Consider the following 16,378-nt stretch of genomic DNA (forward strand, 5'->3'; position numbering starts at 1 on the left):
AGGTCAATAACCAAGATTTTCCAGCTCTAAATTATATCTTAGAGATGAAACTGTGTCTTTCACTTACTTATCTTACACAGAAGTTATTGTTTGTCCATCATTCTTGAAGATGACGACGACATCAGGGAGTTGATACTATGACATGTAAGTGCATGAATGTGGAAGGACTGTGCAAAGTCACCAGCCTCACTTTCTCTTCCAAACTCATATGCCCTCAGTAGCCAGATATATATCAGAATGACTAGAGATGGCCCTGAATGCAGTGGAAGGCCTTGGCCTTTTTAAGCTAAGGTCTTTAAAAGGTCTCAGTTTGACTGAGGTTGTAAAGGGCTGAAACTCTTGAGTTGATGCACTGAGGTCAGTTCGAGCACTTAAGGCTAATTACCAATTGGACAATACTCTATGGGCATATGCTTGGAAAATGGCCCTTCCCACTATCCTGTGCTGGCTCAATAATTGGTGTATACAGAGAATTGTAGGAGGGACTAGGGGGTGGAGTAAGACTAGCCAGAGTCACTTCTGGCTGGGAGACAAAAAAGAAGGAAGATAGCGGAGATTCTGCTTCCATCCAATTCAATCCTACCTCTAAAGACTAAGATAAAGATTAAGGACTTTTGATTATCCTGACTCCAGTTGATTCTAAGGTATCCAGGGTGTTAATGAGGTCATCACATGAGGTGACTTTCTATTCAGTGATCCAGGATAGGTAAGAAAGAAATGAGGCAAAGAAGGGCCTTTTTTAACTTAGCCAAATAATAGATAGATAGATGAATAGACAGTTGAAAGATAGATGAATGGATTGATATGATAGATTTTTTTTAAACTCGAGGATTTTCCCTTCATACTTACCCTATTATAGTGAGATAATGTATGTAAAAATTAACAAAAAGAATAGGCTCAAATTTAAGTGAAGCTATTAACAATCTTCCCACCATTAGTTTTACTTCTAGATGTGGCAATCAATGGACAAGTTATTCCCTTGTCTGTAGGCCATGTCTCTCAGCTGCCATCTTGCTCCACTGCTAAGTTGGTTCAAGCAAGTTTTTCTTCAAAGCTAGGTCCTTCCCAGAGTGTGTGGCTCATTCTCTGACAAATCTTTCCATTTCAATTCCAAACAGGAGGTGGTCTCATCACAGAAATTAGTTTATCTTGGAGTCCTTGTCTTCATGGATCTTCCTGATGGGGAAAGGGCACCCTGCCTCACCCCAACCCCAAACAGCACTCTGGAGCATAGAGAGTCAAAAACAGCAAGAAGGAACAAGAACTCAGTCTTTCCAATTAGTTTTGTATGAACACTAGTTCTGACTCAGCCACCAATTAGGAGGTTTTTCTTCATTCAGTAAATTGAGAAGAAACAGTCACAGAATAGCTAAACATGTTCTGGATTGGAGGACTCTCTGGCGCTCCCTTTAGATGTATCATATACTTTCAGAAGCAGGCTCATCAAACTCTAATGTGGATTGGCAGTAGGCAGAACCAGAACATGATCACAAGATTAATCCTCCATTGGTTAATACCCCCCTACATATTTATAACATATTCTATCCATCTACTACAGAAATATAATTTATCAATACTATTGTTGTTGTTACATTCAGACCCTATCCACCAGCTGTCTCTGTCTGATTTGTTCTCCTTTTGTGCAAATACTCAGTTCCCATGTGGTAGCTTGTTGGATCAACATTACATCTGCAATGTGTTTCTCCATCATCTCTCTCTTTGCTGAGTTTTAATCATACCTCAGTTACCCAAATGAGAAAGGAGCCATACAATTAGTTCCACACACACACAAAAAAAAAATTAAGGTCTAAGAATTATCTAAGTTTATTACAAAGGATCTAATGTAAATAGAACAGTTACTATGCACCAAGCAGAAAATCTCTTCTCTAAGTAAATTGATCAGAATTATATGAATTGGAAGTCAGCTGCTATTGATTGTGAATGAGGATCATGAGCCAAGTGATGCTATCTCCATTTCGTTTCAGAGAAAACAATAACAAGACATTTCTTCTTTATCAACTTTCATCTTTATATTCATCTCAAATTACTTATTTCATCATCTAGATGAGGGTAAAACAAAGGAAATTTAATATTAGGTTTGGCAGACACCAGTTCTCAGGAATCAAGTGATGAGCCATTGAATCCATTGTTACTATTGAGTTAGTAGGAAAAGAAAGTGCATATTTTTATTAAAGGAGAATATCCTCTCTTTGTTTCTTTCTCTCTGCCCTTTCTACTAACAATTTTCCAAAACACATACACAGGCGCTCTCTCTCTCTCTCTCTCTCTCTCTCTCTCTCTCTCTCTCTCTCTCTCTCTCTGTTTCTCTGTCTGTGTGTGTGTCTGTCTGTCTGTCTGTCTGTCTCTGTGTGTGTCTGTCTTTCTCTTTCTCTCTGTTTCTGTTTCTCTGTCTTTCCCCGTCTCTCTCTGTCTTAGGTACTCCATAAGAGTTTGGCATTCATCACAATGTTTGGAATAATACTACAATGTTAATCCTGGGTTCACTTATTCCTGAAGGAATTATCAGATTTTATTTTTCTATATCTGTTTGTGTACTTCTATATATCATTTGAATATCTATTTTCTATTTGTCTTTAATTTCTGAGAGATCTTGAGATACCCCAAGTACTTTCTCCATCTGTTTATGGAATCTGGCACTATTTGCATTTTCTGAATTTTCTGTGGAATAAAATAAAGGCCATTTTCTACCTATACGTAGAAAAAAAAGGCATTCATTAATGTGAGTGCTTATATGTGAACTGGGGACCTTGTTACCATTTGGTAATTTGCCATTTATTTTTAGATATTTTTGCAAAGTAAATTATGGGTGGGCACAAGAAACTGAAGAGATATGACTCTCTCAGGTCAGCCTCTCTGATGCAATCCTATCCATGCAAGCAGAGAGCTTTGACCATGGATTCCATGGGGTCCAAGAAAATAGTTTTAAAATATGAATAGTACATTTTCAATTAAGTAACAATAAGTAAGAGATTAAGTCACTTCCCTAAAGTCACACAGTTGATAAATACTGAACCAGGATTTAAACCTTTACTTGTCTCCTTTGGCATATGAAGACAGAAATATATGTAGGTGATATGAGGTATGAACTTAATCAGAAAGGATCAGTTGAAAGGATTGTTTTGCTACAAATATAGGAACCACTTAAGCAAGTGTGAAGGTTTTTCAGGAAAACATAGATGGATCCAGACTGGAACCATATCTGATTTTCAGAATCTAAAATAACCCTTAAGCAAAAAGTGGTGACTTCTCCAACACCACCTCAGTAAAGTAAATGAAAGGTGACTATTTCAAAAAATGACAACTGTAGGTACAAGACCCCTTTCTCATCCAAGATTTTTGACAATACAATATCTTCTGTAGCAATGTTGGCAAAGCTGCAAGCAAAGAACAAATTACAGTAATCCAATCTGGCACTAACAAAAGCAGGCAAGTCTGTTTCCAGATCCACAGGAGCCAAGCAGGATTTCTTCCTTTCTGTATTTCAAAGATAATAAAGAGCTGTTTTAACAGCATTTTTTTATATTTATAAAAGAAAAACTGTGAATCCAAAAAGAAGCAGAGAAAAGGAGACCAAATTTCTCCCATATGGACAAATGAAAATAAAAACCTCCTCTCACTAAATTCTGTGAAAGACAGGTTTGGGGTTCATTTTTACAACTAAGAATCAAACAACTCTCTTCCCCTACCTCTTCATCCATCTCCAGTTCTGAATTTTGTCTACTGGATTTGACAATGCAATAGTTTGGCCACAGGAAGTAGAAATGAGGATAACAGAAATGCTACCTGGCATTATGAATTCAAAGATTGATAAAGTTGCCCATTACTTGAAAATAAATTGTAACTTCTCAGTAATGACTCCTCAGGGCCATTCACATGCATAAAATAAAAAAGAGAAACTCCTAAGTTGAGCAATAGGCAAAATAGGTGAAGCATCATAGTTGGGCACCACCTGTACCAAGGTGAGTCTAGTCACTCTGATGAGTTTTAAATAAAGCAAACATTTCCTGGAAGGACCATAACAATTTTTAAAGAGAGAAGTACTCCTGAATTTTTATTATTCATCAAGACCCCCAAGTATACACTATGCTAAATAGTGGGTAGTATATGCCAAAACCAAAACCCAGCTTCTGCCCTGAAGAGTCTGCAATCTGACAGCACATTTGGATACACTTAAACTCTAACACCCTACAAAGCAGAAAAGAAATATACCACAGACAGACACTGAGTCTGAGAACTAGGTTAAATGTGTCCATACTTCCTGGAGCAGTCATAACACTGACTACCCTGGTCCTCACTATGCAGAAAACCAAGTGTAATAGCTGCATTCTCCTCCCAAGGTAAGGGTGCTAGACTTGATTTCTGCAAATAGTTTCAGCCACCCAGCAATGATGTTTCCCAAAGGTGATCCCCTAGTTCCATTTAATCATAGATTAGCTTTTACAGAGAATTTTGGTTGTTGTCCTTCATTCTCAAAGAGGACTAAAATAATGTCATATTGGCGTCAAAGTACAGCATATCTGACTGTGATTGATCAGAATGTGAACTTGGAAAGTTCTGCCACAGGTTGGGCACAAATAATCCATATGGGCAATTGGAATAAAGATACCTCTAAATCTGGGCATCTCATAATGTTTCTTTTGCGCTTATGCAGTTCTGCTTTAATGGAGCAAAACCACGTTGGGCAGTCCTATGCAATTGTGTGACTTCATACTTGTGTAAATCAAGATAAGAAATATTCTCTTCAAAAGATATAATCACAAATATACAAATTTATTCCCCAATATGTGGGAGGCATAATCCTATACACAGACCTCAGTTTCTGGGGATGAAAAAGAGATTAAGTTCATAGTTTAGTCATGGTTCCCATAGAACATAGTCACAGTCCCAAATCCAAACCACTCCCTTAGGCTTCAGTCAAGGTACCACTGCTTGCCTGTCAGTTCTTCCATCACCATGCTTGCAATCCTGGCTCCGAGGTCATCCCGGTTAGAACTTCTAGGACCTGTGAGGCTCACTTCCAGCACCTGAAATTGAGGAGGACAAATAAAAAAGAACAAAAACAAACACCCCCAGATCCATTTCTCAAAGCCAAGGGAGTAGGGAAAGAAAAAGGAGAGCAAAGAAATAGGTTTTTAAAACTTTTGTGGAAAAGTAACAAAATGGCTTTTGACTGTCGGGGGTGGGAGCAGAATTGGATTGTTGCTAAGTATTCTGAACGGGCAAGTCTAGTAATGTCCCAAGAAGACACAATCATTCTTGGCCAGACCTAAGAGGTCATCACATGGTTTTAAATCATTGTAGGATGAGACATCCTTAAACTTATCACACCTGACAATACTCTAAAAGAAACATCCTTGAAAAGAAAATGGACATCTATTGATTGGGAAATACAGAGGGTGTCTGTATTGAAACTATTAGGAAGGTAAGAACTTTAGATACAGCTATTCAGTTGAAATTCAGTTTTGCAAAATGGAAAAGGAGGACATTTTATAGATGACATTTCTACTTTGCCTGTTTTTTAAGGAAAAGTCCCTTAGGAAGGTTTCTCTTCTTCTTCATATTCTGCTGACACTGAAAAAGCGACAACGTGTCTTAGGTATGCAATATACCTGAATTTCCAAATGGCTACAATTTTGATAAATCTTAGTTTCATCCTGATATCAACTTGGTTCTGTCAACACAAAAGTCAATATGATGCTACCCTATCATATAATTTTCATTTTGAAGAATCCAACAATTATATTTAAAATCTTTTGATGAGCTATCTTCATCAGCAAGTTTACAAAGTAACAAATCTTTCATGTCATCAGTGTTCACTATATATTCTATACATATAATTTTAAAAATCCAACCTCAACTAATCTGTTATTTCATCCAACTGAAATATAAAATGAAAAGATTTATTTGCTTAATTAATTAATGATAAAAGTCTACAGAAATATAGATGATTCTTCTTCCCTTGTATGCTCTGCCAGCATAAATGTTTGAAGCTGCTTTGCATAATATTCCATGAACATTATTTCAACCATACCAAGAATCGCGGATAGTACTGATGTTTCATATGTCAAATGATGTCTTTTACACTAAATAATTTTATAACCATGGTCACATAATATTAGCAATACTTTTGATGTCACAGATATGTTTTTTAAAGTTTGTTTTTACTTATTAAAAGCATCTCATTTTCTCTGGAAAAATTCTCTTGTCTTTCCAATGTATTCTGCATGTGCATTTTCAAGGTATAATTTCAATATGTTAGGCTTCTTAATATCTGCAACTAAAGCATTCATGCAAAATAAACTCAGTGGCTTTTCTTATTTACCATTAACAATCTGTGAATACTAATAACTAATATAGTGGATCATATTTTCTGGGTTTCTGCTTTAACTTCATGTTTCTGTATTTTTGCCATTTAAAACTCTCTCTATTGTCTTTGCCTATACAATCTTCAGCTGCTCCAATGGATTTTATCTTTAAAACAATTATATATCTACCTACATCATAATGTGATGTTGGTTCACTTTTTTAAAATTAAAGACAACAAATTTAAAATGAGTTATATTATCTATAATTAATATCAAATTTTGATATATTAAAGTTATAGGATATATGCTATAGTTATTATATATTATATTATATATGTATATTATAGTTATAGGATAAGTATGTGTGTTGTGTCTGTGTATACATACATACATAAATGTTGGGAAACCAGCTTACTACACTATGCTGATACTTTTAACTTCTACATAAAGATTAGTTAACTTCTAGAATACACACCTAGGAAAGGAGGAGGTACAATAAATAGAGAGTAGGACTTAGAGTCAGGAAGATGAGTTGCTTTTTGTTGTTGTTGTTTCAAGTGCTATTAGAAGGCAATTATGTTTTGGCAAAGTTCACACAGCTAGTAAATAGCAAGGAAAATGAATTATGGTCCAGACAAATCATTTAATTCAATATCCTTATTTATAAAATGAAGATTCTAATAGTCTATAGCTCTCAGGATAGGTGTGAAAACCAAATAAGTTAATATTTTAAAAGAACTTTGTAAACCTTAAAGCAATGTATATACTGTTTATTGTCATATTAGTAAAATTATGCTCTATTATTAATTACAATTAATAATATATTATTATAAATAACAAGTTATTTGGTGTTTGTCTATCAACTGATATTCAACTTTGTATGCACAATGTTAAAAAATATTATTGCACTGCTTCCACTGTCAGTTGTAGTAAGTTTACTATATTGGTCCCATTTTTGTTGACTTTTATTTAAGCTTTATTTTCATTGAAAAAGTTGGATTCATTTAAGTAAAGTTATACCAGAATCTATCCAATAATTTTGGTCACATCTCTGCACCACTACTGAGAAGGTTGCATAGCCCATCCCCTATGAAGTACATTCCACAGTTTGGAAAATTCTGCTGTATTAGGTACTTCATTTATTTAAATTATGTCCGTTTCTTCATTGGAACTGGCACACTGTACAAACATTAGTTTAGCTATGTTTCTCTCAATTGTGAAAGAGATGAAAAGAAGAAGAAAAAAGGGAGAGAAAGAAAAAAACAGAGAAACAAAGAGAAACAGAGAAGTAAAGACACCGTAAGTCTCTGAATAGGGAAAAGCCTCTGGTTCTGAGCCTATATGTGATCTATGAATACAGATCTCTAAGGTTTGCCTTTGTTTTTGTTCTTTCTTGCTTTTAAACAAAGTATTGGAGATAGGTAAGGTCTTTTGACCTTCAAAAAATCTATAAACTATCAATGGTATGAGAATTGAAATCCATGCTGGATTTTGCATCTAATTAAATCCCTCAGTAACTTATTTGGGCCAACATAGAATAAAGGAGCCAAAAGGAAGCAGAAGAAGCATCAGGAATTCATCCATTTGCCATAGTGCTACAATTGGGAGTGAAATTGAAGTAAAGGTTTATATCCATGTCATTAAATCTGAATCCACTTGATGACCTGGGAAAGGTCTCAGGGGTAGGGGCACTGAATGTGATTATGAGGACTAACAAAATTACTAGGATTGATATGTCGGAGAGAAAACCAAATAATAAAAATTAAAAGAATTTCAGATAAAGGCAGTATGGGGGAGAAATGATGTCCCCAGGTGCTAAGGGTAAATGTTGCTAACTTCTGTTCTTGATATGCATTCTCAGTAAACACGTTTGTAAAAGTTTAATTGGTTACATGAAACTGGGATATTAATCACTGATGATATTGGGGAAAATATATCAAAATGGGAGCCCAAGCTGATAACATTAGAGAAAAGACATCTCTATCTCTCGTGGTTATTTAGAACCTTGTGTTGAAGGTGTGGTATCCAGCATTGCTTTGGGAAAGTGAGTTCAGAATCTGAACCACTATTACTACTACTTACTACTACTACTACTAATATTACTATTACTACTACCATTACTACTACTACTACTACTACTACTTCTATCATAAATTTGTCTTGATTGATGTCATTGCTCATTAAGAAAATAAACAATCTGTTTCTAGTTCTTGTTGGGGAAAATAAGTCTGAGTATAGGTAGACCAAATAATGATCATTATTTTCAGAGAGAGAAGATTATAAATACTTTCTTTCTCTCTTTCTTTTTTGCTGAGGCTACTGGGGTTAAGTGACTTGCCCAGAGTCACACAGCCAGGAAGTGTTAAATGTCTGAGGTCAAATTTGAACTCAAGTTCTTCTGACTTCAGGGCTGGTGCTCTATCCACTGCCTCACCTAATTTATTTCTTATACCCTCTCATGTAAAATAAAGAATGCCTTTCCCTTACCTAGAGATCTAATATACCCTCTAGACGAAGCAGAAATCTCATATCGAATTACTGGTTTGGGGCTCTGTGCTTGTAAGCCACTAAGAATAAGGAAGTCTTCACAATTTTATAAGCAAAGTATCCATTGTAGCTACATGGCTGATTCCCAATAATAAGAGAGTATAGAATCTCTTTTACATCTTTTTTTTCCTCTGTCTTGCTATGTAACTCAAAGAAAATCTTAAATTGTCTATTCAATTCACTTTAGCTTTACATTTGTGCCCAGCACTGCAATAGGCCCTGAAGATAAATACAAAAATGAAATAGTCCTGCCCTCAAGATTACATTATACTGAATCTTCTTTTCCTTTTATGCAAACTAAGATTAGTAATTGACTATTTGAACTTATCAAATAAAAAATTGGGATCTTTTTGGAGAGTCAACTAGATCTTCCAAGAAGCTTTTCAGAGTAACAAAGGTACAACAAAAAAAAAGTTGGAAAGAATATAGAATGCTGCTCATTGCAATGATAAACCATGAATCCAAATGATGAGGATGAAATGTGGCACTCACCTCTTGACAGAAAGGTAATGAATTTAAATGGTTAAAAAATACACACAGTTTTTTAGATATGACTAATATGAGAATTTATTTCATCAGACTACACAATTACATATTGAAGGCTTTGTTTTTCAGGTTTATTTGCTTTGATTTGCTGAGATTAGGGGACACAGCAGCAGAAGGAACAAATTAATTTTTAAAAATAGTTACTTAAAAATACACATAAGCTATTAAAACAAAACAAAGAATTTTCAAAGGTTTAAAAAGAAAAAGAAGTTATGTTTATTTTCAGTCTAATGATTAATTTGCAAGGAACTAGGAAAATCATTTTTGTGTTTGAAATTTTAGCTGCTTTGAATAATTTCACTGTCTGTCCTCTCTGATGCTAAAATTTAGCTAAAAAATAGTTATTCAAGGGTTCATGTGTATATATATTATGGTAGAAGTTGGGGTTGAGCATAGAATGAAAAAATGAAAAAAGATAGGATACGGTTAAAAGAATTATTTATTTCTGTGGCTATCATTAACAAGATCAACAGGCTTCTATTAAATATTTTTTTTTCTTTTTCTTTTATTCAAAATGACTAAGGAGCAGCTAGGTGGCATAATGGATAGTATTGTTCTTGGAATCAGGAAGACTGATCCTCGTGAGTTCAAATCCAACTTCAGACACTAACTATGTGATGCTGTACAAGTCACTTAACCCTGTTTGCCTCAGTTTCTTTATCTGTAAAACTCACTGGAGAAGGAAATGACAAATCATTATAGTATCTCTACCAAGAAAACTCCAAATAGGGTCACAAAGATTTGGACATAATTGAAGTGATTCAACAACAATAATATTTCACTTCTATCTTCATGAATTCTGAAATTCCTTTAACTTTTAATTTTTATCATTTGTTTCTCTCTTTCTGACATATCAGCCCTAATGATGCTAGCAGTTCTCACAGTCACAATTAGTCCCTTTGCCTCTGAGACCTTTCCCAGTTCATCATCCCTGCACTGGCTACAATCTCCTCTTTTCTCCTTCTTGATCCCTTGGTCCACCAGTCCAACTCCACTCTGTCCTCCTCCTTCAAGTCCCTTGCCCCTTATATTAGTCCTGATGTTCCTCTGCCAATCCCCAGCCTTAGACTACTGCCAGCATTCACTTTCTTCTCTCTCATATTCCTACGTCTAAATGAAGCCAAAGAAAACCATAAAACCCTACCAAGTCTAATACAAATTTATCTATATGATCTCACTTGGTTCCTCATTATGGCGCAGAAATCCTTTCATAGCTTTCTAAGCAAGTCACCATTCCATTCATGACAACAGCTTTTCCAAACCTTTCCATTCTTCCTCAGACTCTTTCTCCATTATCCCTAATCCTCTCATCTGAGAAATTTGCCTCATTTTTCACTAAAAATGAGGCTATTTGCCTAGAATCCTCAGTTCTCCCCTCCTTTTCATCTCACATAACTCAGTACCCTTTCCCATTGTCTCCTCCTTCATCCCCATCTCAGATGAAGGCTCCTTGCCAAAGCAAGCACATCTATATACACAAGTGACCCCATTCCATCTTATTTCTCTATAACATCCCATTCTTTCAGTAATCCCCTCTTGTGGGGACTTTCCTGCTGTCTATAGGTACATCCTCATCCTCAAAAAATCCCCACTTTTTCCATCCATCTCTTCGAACTAACATGACCACCTCTCTACTCTTTCAAGGCTAGTCTTTGAGAAGGCTATCTATAATCAATACCTCCACTTCCTTTCCCCTCACTCTCTTCTTAACTCTTAATAATCTGTTTTCCAAGCACATTATTCAATTGAAAATGTTCTCTCCAAAGTTATCAACAAATTTCTTCATTGTAAAATACAGTGGTCTTTTCTTCATTCTCATTCTTTTTGACAGCTCTGTAGTCTTTGATACATCTGATCACTCTCCTAGTTATTTCCCCTCTCTAATTTTTTTTAGTGACACTGCTTCTCCTCTTACCTCAGTAACAACGTATTCTCAATCTCCTTTGCTGGATCTTCATCTGGGTAGGTCTTGCCTGCTAATAATGAGTGCCCTCTTCCATTCTTCCTATATACTTTTTCATTTAATGAACCAAGTAGTTCCCATTAATTTAGTGATTTCCTTGCTATAAAGCCGATTTTCAGATCTACTTAACCAATCCTTATCTCTCTTGACTTCCAGTCACAAGCATCTCCAATTATGTATTTGGATGGCTCAAACTAGACATCTGATATAGATGTGTCGATAGATAGAAAGATAGATTCTTTCTTATTCTTAAACAATTCTAAAACTTATTACTCCCAAACTATCTCCTCTTTTTAACTTCCCCACTTATTGTCAAAGGCAATACTGTCCTCCCTATAATTCAGGTTAACAAACTTCATTTAATCCTCTACTTTTCATTCTCCCTTAGAGCATCAGGTCTAGAGTAAAAAAGACCAAGTTTCAAATCCAAGCAGACTTATTAGCTGTGACTATATGACTATATGGCCATTCACATAGTGCCTAGAACATAATAAGAACATAGATGTTAACTACTAGAATAATCATCATCAAGTTCTGTAAATTCTTCATTTGCAACATCTCTTGTATAGGCCACTTTCTCTCCTCTGACACTGTCACCAATCTAGTATAATCTAATTCAAAAAAATCTCCCTCCTTGACTACTACAACAGCTTTCAGGTTGACCTTCCTGCCTCATCTCCCCCCACTCCAGTTCATCTTTGACTCTCCTAACAAAATGATCTTCTTAAAGTGCAGGTTTAACCATGACATACCCCTATTCCATCAACTTCTGTGGCTCCTCATTACCTCAAGAATAAATACAATGTTGTAAAAAATTACCCAAGCATATCTTCTGTCAATAAAAAGTTGACAATTAAAAAAATAATAAATATAAAATTCTCTTTGGCTTTTAAAGTCCTTCATATTCAGAAAAGTGATGTTTTTCTATTATATCAATAACAAATTATTAAATTAGGATTAAGGTTTTTCTTTTCTATTTTCTCTTTCTGGGAACAGTTCCTGTAAGTCATTCAGCCAGTGTCTTGAAGGACAAGGCTGATAAGTGCCACTGGCCTAATCCTCTGGTAACATACACTCAGATCTTGGGCAGGATCCCACTCAACTAGGAGACTTTACTTTCATTTATAGTGTAAATTATAATCTAATCTAATCTAGGTGAATTCCCACTCCAAAAGCATCAAGTCTATGTCCCTGCATCCCTGCATTGGAGTCTAAGGTCACCCAGTTGATGAAGGAACAAATCAACCAGAGTGAGCTGGGTAGAAATGAATTCCTTTGTTCAGATTTCAGGAGGCATCTGAGTCTCATGATCAAGCTAAATTCTCAACAGCAGGAGCTGAAGATTTTCAGCCCACCTCTTCATATGAAAATCCATCCCCTCATTAATCATTAACCAATCAGGGCTGATTTTCATTTGTCAGAGTTACTTCCTTTTCTAAAGATACTTAAACATTCTCTGATCTCCTTGTTTTGTCTTTAATTATTGAGATTAATGATCATCAATTTATTGATTATTAGTACTTTCAATAATAAATTGATTATTAATATATAATATAAAAATAAAATGTCAAAAAATTATATTTAAAATTGAATAAACATTTTAAATAAAATATTTTTAAGTGTTGCCTTCTGAATCACTGCTATATACTAAGTATAGTAATGTCTTATGTTTAAGTCATCTTGACAGGAATTTTCTTTTCTTGTTACATTTTCAAATGTACCCAGAGGCCCCTGCACTATGGGCTCTTCTTCTGTGCATCATAAGCAAATCATTTTTTTTTATTCATGGGATCTGCTAACAGAATTTATGAAACAAAAGAGTCATCTAACTTACAAGGTATCTAAGTTGTAGCAAGAAGATTTGCAGTAGATGGGTGAAAGAATAGCCTTCTTTAACCTCCATCACACTTCATACTACATAGATTGGCTAGTGCTTAGCATATAGTAAGCATTTATCAAATGCTTGTTTGCTTCCTAAATAAACATTCTTGACAGCACCTATTACAATCCCCTGCCTCTAGTAGATGTTTAATAAATCCAACTTGAATAATGTTGATAACAGTTCCTAGTTACCATAACAAATATTAAGTAACTCTTTTAAGAAAGTAATGGTATTGGTAATGGCTCATGGTTTGAAACAATTAAGACTGTTCTTATCAGAATACAAAAATTAAGTTGGAAGTGATTCCCAATGCATCTATGATCTCACTGAATTGAGTTTTTGCTCCAATGACACTAAATGCCAGCCATTTAGGCCTGCCCGTCATTGTGTCACTTTTACCGATATTCTCCCATAAATTGATCCTAGGAATCCATCCAATGTGAATCTATGAAGAGAAAAATAGAGTTATTCCATTATCTTTCAATCTTGAGTTACAATTGCTTTAGCAGGTAGATAGCAGTTTGCTACAGGGAAACAAAAATAAATTGAAAGTCCAAATGTCCTTTTTTGTTGTTTAAAAAATAATCCCTACTCACATGTTGTGGGCAGCTAGGTAGCACAATATATAGAGGACCAGATTTGGAGTCAGAAAGATCCTTCTTTCTGAGTTCAAATCTGCTCTCAAACATGTACTAGCTATGTGACCGTGGGCAAGTCTTTTAACCCTAATTGCCTCAGCAAAAAAGAAAAAAAAAGAAAAAATTATGAGTTTTAGATTTTTAGATGGTTACTTTTATAACACTTGGTTATGAATCTAAGCATTCATATTTTTAAACTATTTTTCCAAGTCTAAATATTCATGTTTTGACAGTCAATATTAAACAACAAATTTAACCATATGTTAATGATCATTTAACCTTAAAAATGTATTTCTAATTAGAATAGGTCTTTAATAGTTCATTGGACACTCCCTCTGTAAGCAGCATGGCACAGTGAATTAGATACTAAACTTGAAATATCCCAGAAGACTGAGTTCAAATCTAGATTTAGGCATTTACTATCTGTGTGACTCTGGACCAGTCATTCCATTTCTATATGTCTTGGTTTCCTCATCTGTAAAATAGAGTCATTGAACTCAGTGACTTCTAAGGTCCCTTCTAACACTAAGCTTAGGACTTTTCTAGTCATCTCAGTATCTGTGCATGTATTTTTCTTTCATATATTCTACACATACAGAATCATCATATTCCCTACTTAAATACTGAAGCTTTACTCTTCAACAAAGAGAGATCCTTCCCACTCCTTTTTGGAAGTGTATATTTGATTTGGGTAACAAGTTGACTATCTGCCAATGTATGTCTACTCTTCAAGAATGTCTCACTGAAAACTCTGTAGCCAAAAAGAATTCCAGGGAAGCTAGAGGATAAGTCTCAGCTAAAAGTTTGACTTTAAAATCCCTGTCATCTTAGAAAACAAAGAGTACAGACTAAAATACTCCCTGATAGAACAAATCCTGTTGTACATCAGGTAAAGAACCATCCAAGAACCTTGGGCTTAATCTCCTCATAACACCTAAAAGTGAATGTGCTTCTGATTCTGACTCAGTTTCTTCTGCAAGATTTACTGCAGCCCTAAATCCATGAGGTTCAATGATAGTCAACATCAACTTTGATTTACCCTCTAAATACCACTATTCCCTTAGGTGCCTCAAAGAAGTTCTTCTAATAGGTAGTTAATATCTTTTCAAATTGGAAAGGACTTTATGTCAAAAGCTCTTCGCTTTTTGATGCATATTATACTTGAGACTTTTTTAGTTCTGATCCTATTGTTTCACATACTCATTCTGTGAGATTACATTATTTAGTTTCCAAATAATTTTTGGATTATTTTTTCTTGATCCTTTTTGTTAAGGAGCATGCCTAGATGAAAGGATTAAAAAAGTCTTACTGGCTCTCTTCTCCCTTTCCTTCCCTACGGGTTACTGAAGGAACTCTGGGAGGATCCTACTCACGAATAGCTCTCAAGTGCTGCTGCTTCTTTGTTTCTTATGCCCCATTTTAGGCACCATATGTTGTGATACAGGAGTCACCTGCTGGTGGCTGCTGGAGGTCTAACTCAGACCTGTAGAATGGATCTCTTCATGTGAGAGGATGATGATGATACAAGGAGACTGAGAGGCAGTTGCATTATCACCTTTCTCCTCTTCCCTTTTGCCTTCAATTTATTTCATTCCCAATCCACAAGCAACATCTGTGTTAGTAAAGGCTGCTTTGCAACTCCTTCAAGTGTTGTGATTCACAGTTATGGAGGCTCTCAGAGAATTGACCTGCCCCTTTATTTAGGCATTGTCCTTAACACCTTTTACACATAATTTTTATGGCATCATGATCTGAAAAGGATGCATTTACTATTTCTGCCTTTCTGCATTTGATTGTGAGGTTTTATGCCCTAATACATGGTCAATTTTTGTGTAGCTGTCATGTACTGCTGAGAAAAAAGGTATATTCCTTTCTATGCCTATTCGACTTTTTCCAAAAGTCTTTCATACTTGACTTTTCTAAAATTCTATTCACCTCCTTAACTTCTTTCTTGTTTATTTCGTGGTTAGGTTTATCATTCTGATAGAGGGAGGTTGAGATCCCTCATAGAATAATTTCTTGTACCTCACTTAATATCTCCTCTAAGATTTTGGATGCCCTATCACTTGCTGCATATATGTTTAATATTGATATTACTTCATTATCTATGAAATTTAGCAAAATGTCTTGCTTATCTCTTTTAATTAGATCTATTTTTACTTTTGCTTGATCTGAGAACAGAATTACTGCCCTTGCTTTTTTTAACATCAGCCTAAGCAATAATAGATTTTGCTCCAGCCTTTTACTCTTTGCTTCAAATGTATTTCTTGTAAACAACATATTGTAGGATTCTGACTTTTAATCCACTATGCTATCATTTCTGTTTTATGGGATAATTCATCCTATTCACATTCCCAGGTAAGATTACTGACTTTGAACTTCCCACTGTCCTATTTATCCCAAGTTATACTTTTCTCTCTCCTTTCACCCCTTCCCTCCTCATTAGAGTTTTGCTTCTGATAACCATTTCCTTCAA

Source organism: Antechinus flavipes, chromosome 1 (assembly GCF_016432865.1).
Source record: "Antechinus flavipes isolate AdamAnt ecotype Samford, QLD, Australia chromosome 1, AdamAnt_v2, whole genome shotgun sequence".
Taxonomy (NCBI): domain Eukaryota; kingdom Metazoa; phylum Chordata; class Mammalia; order Dasyuromorphia; family Dasyuridae; genus Antechinus; species Antechinus flavipes.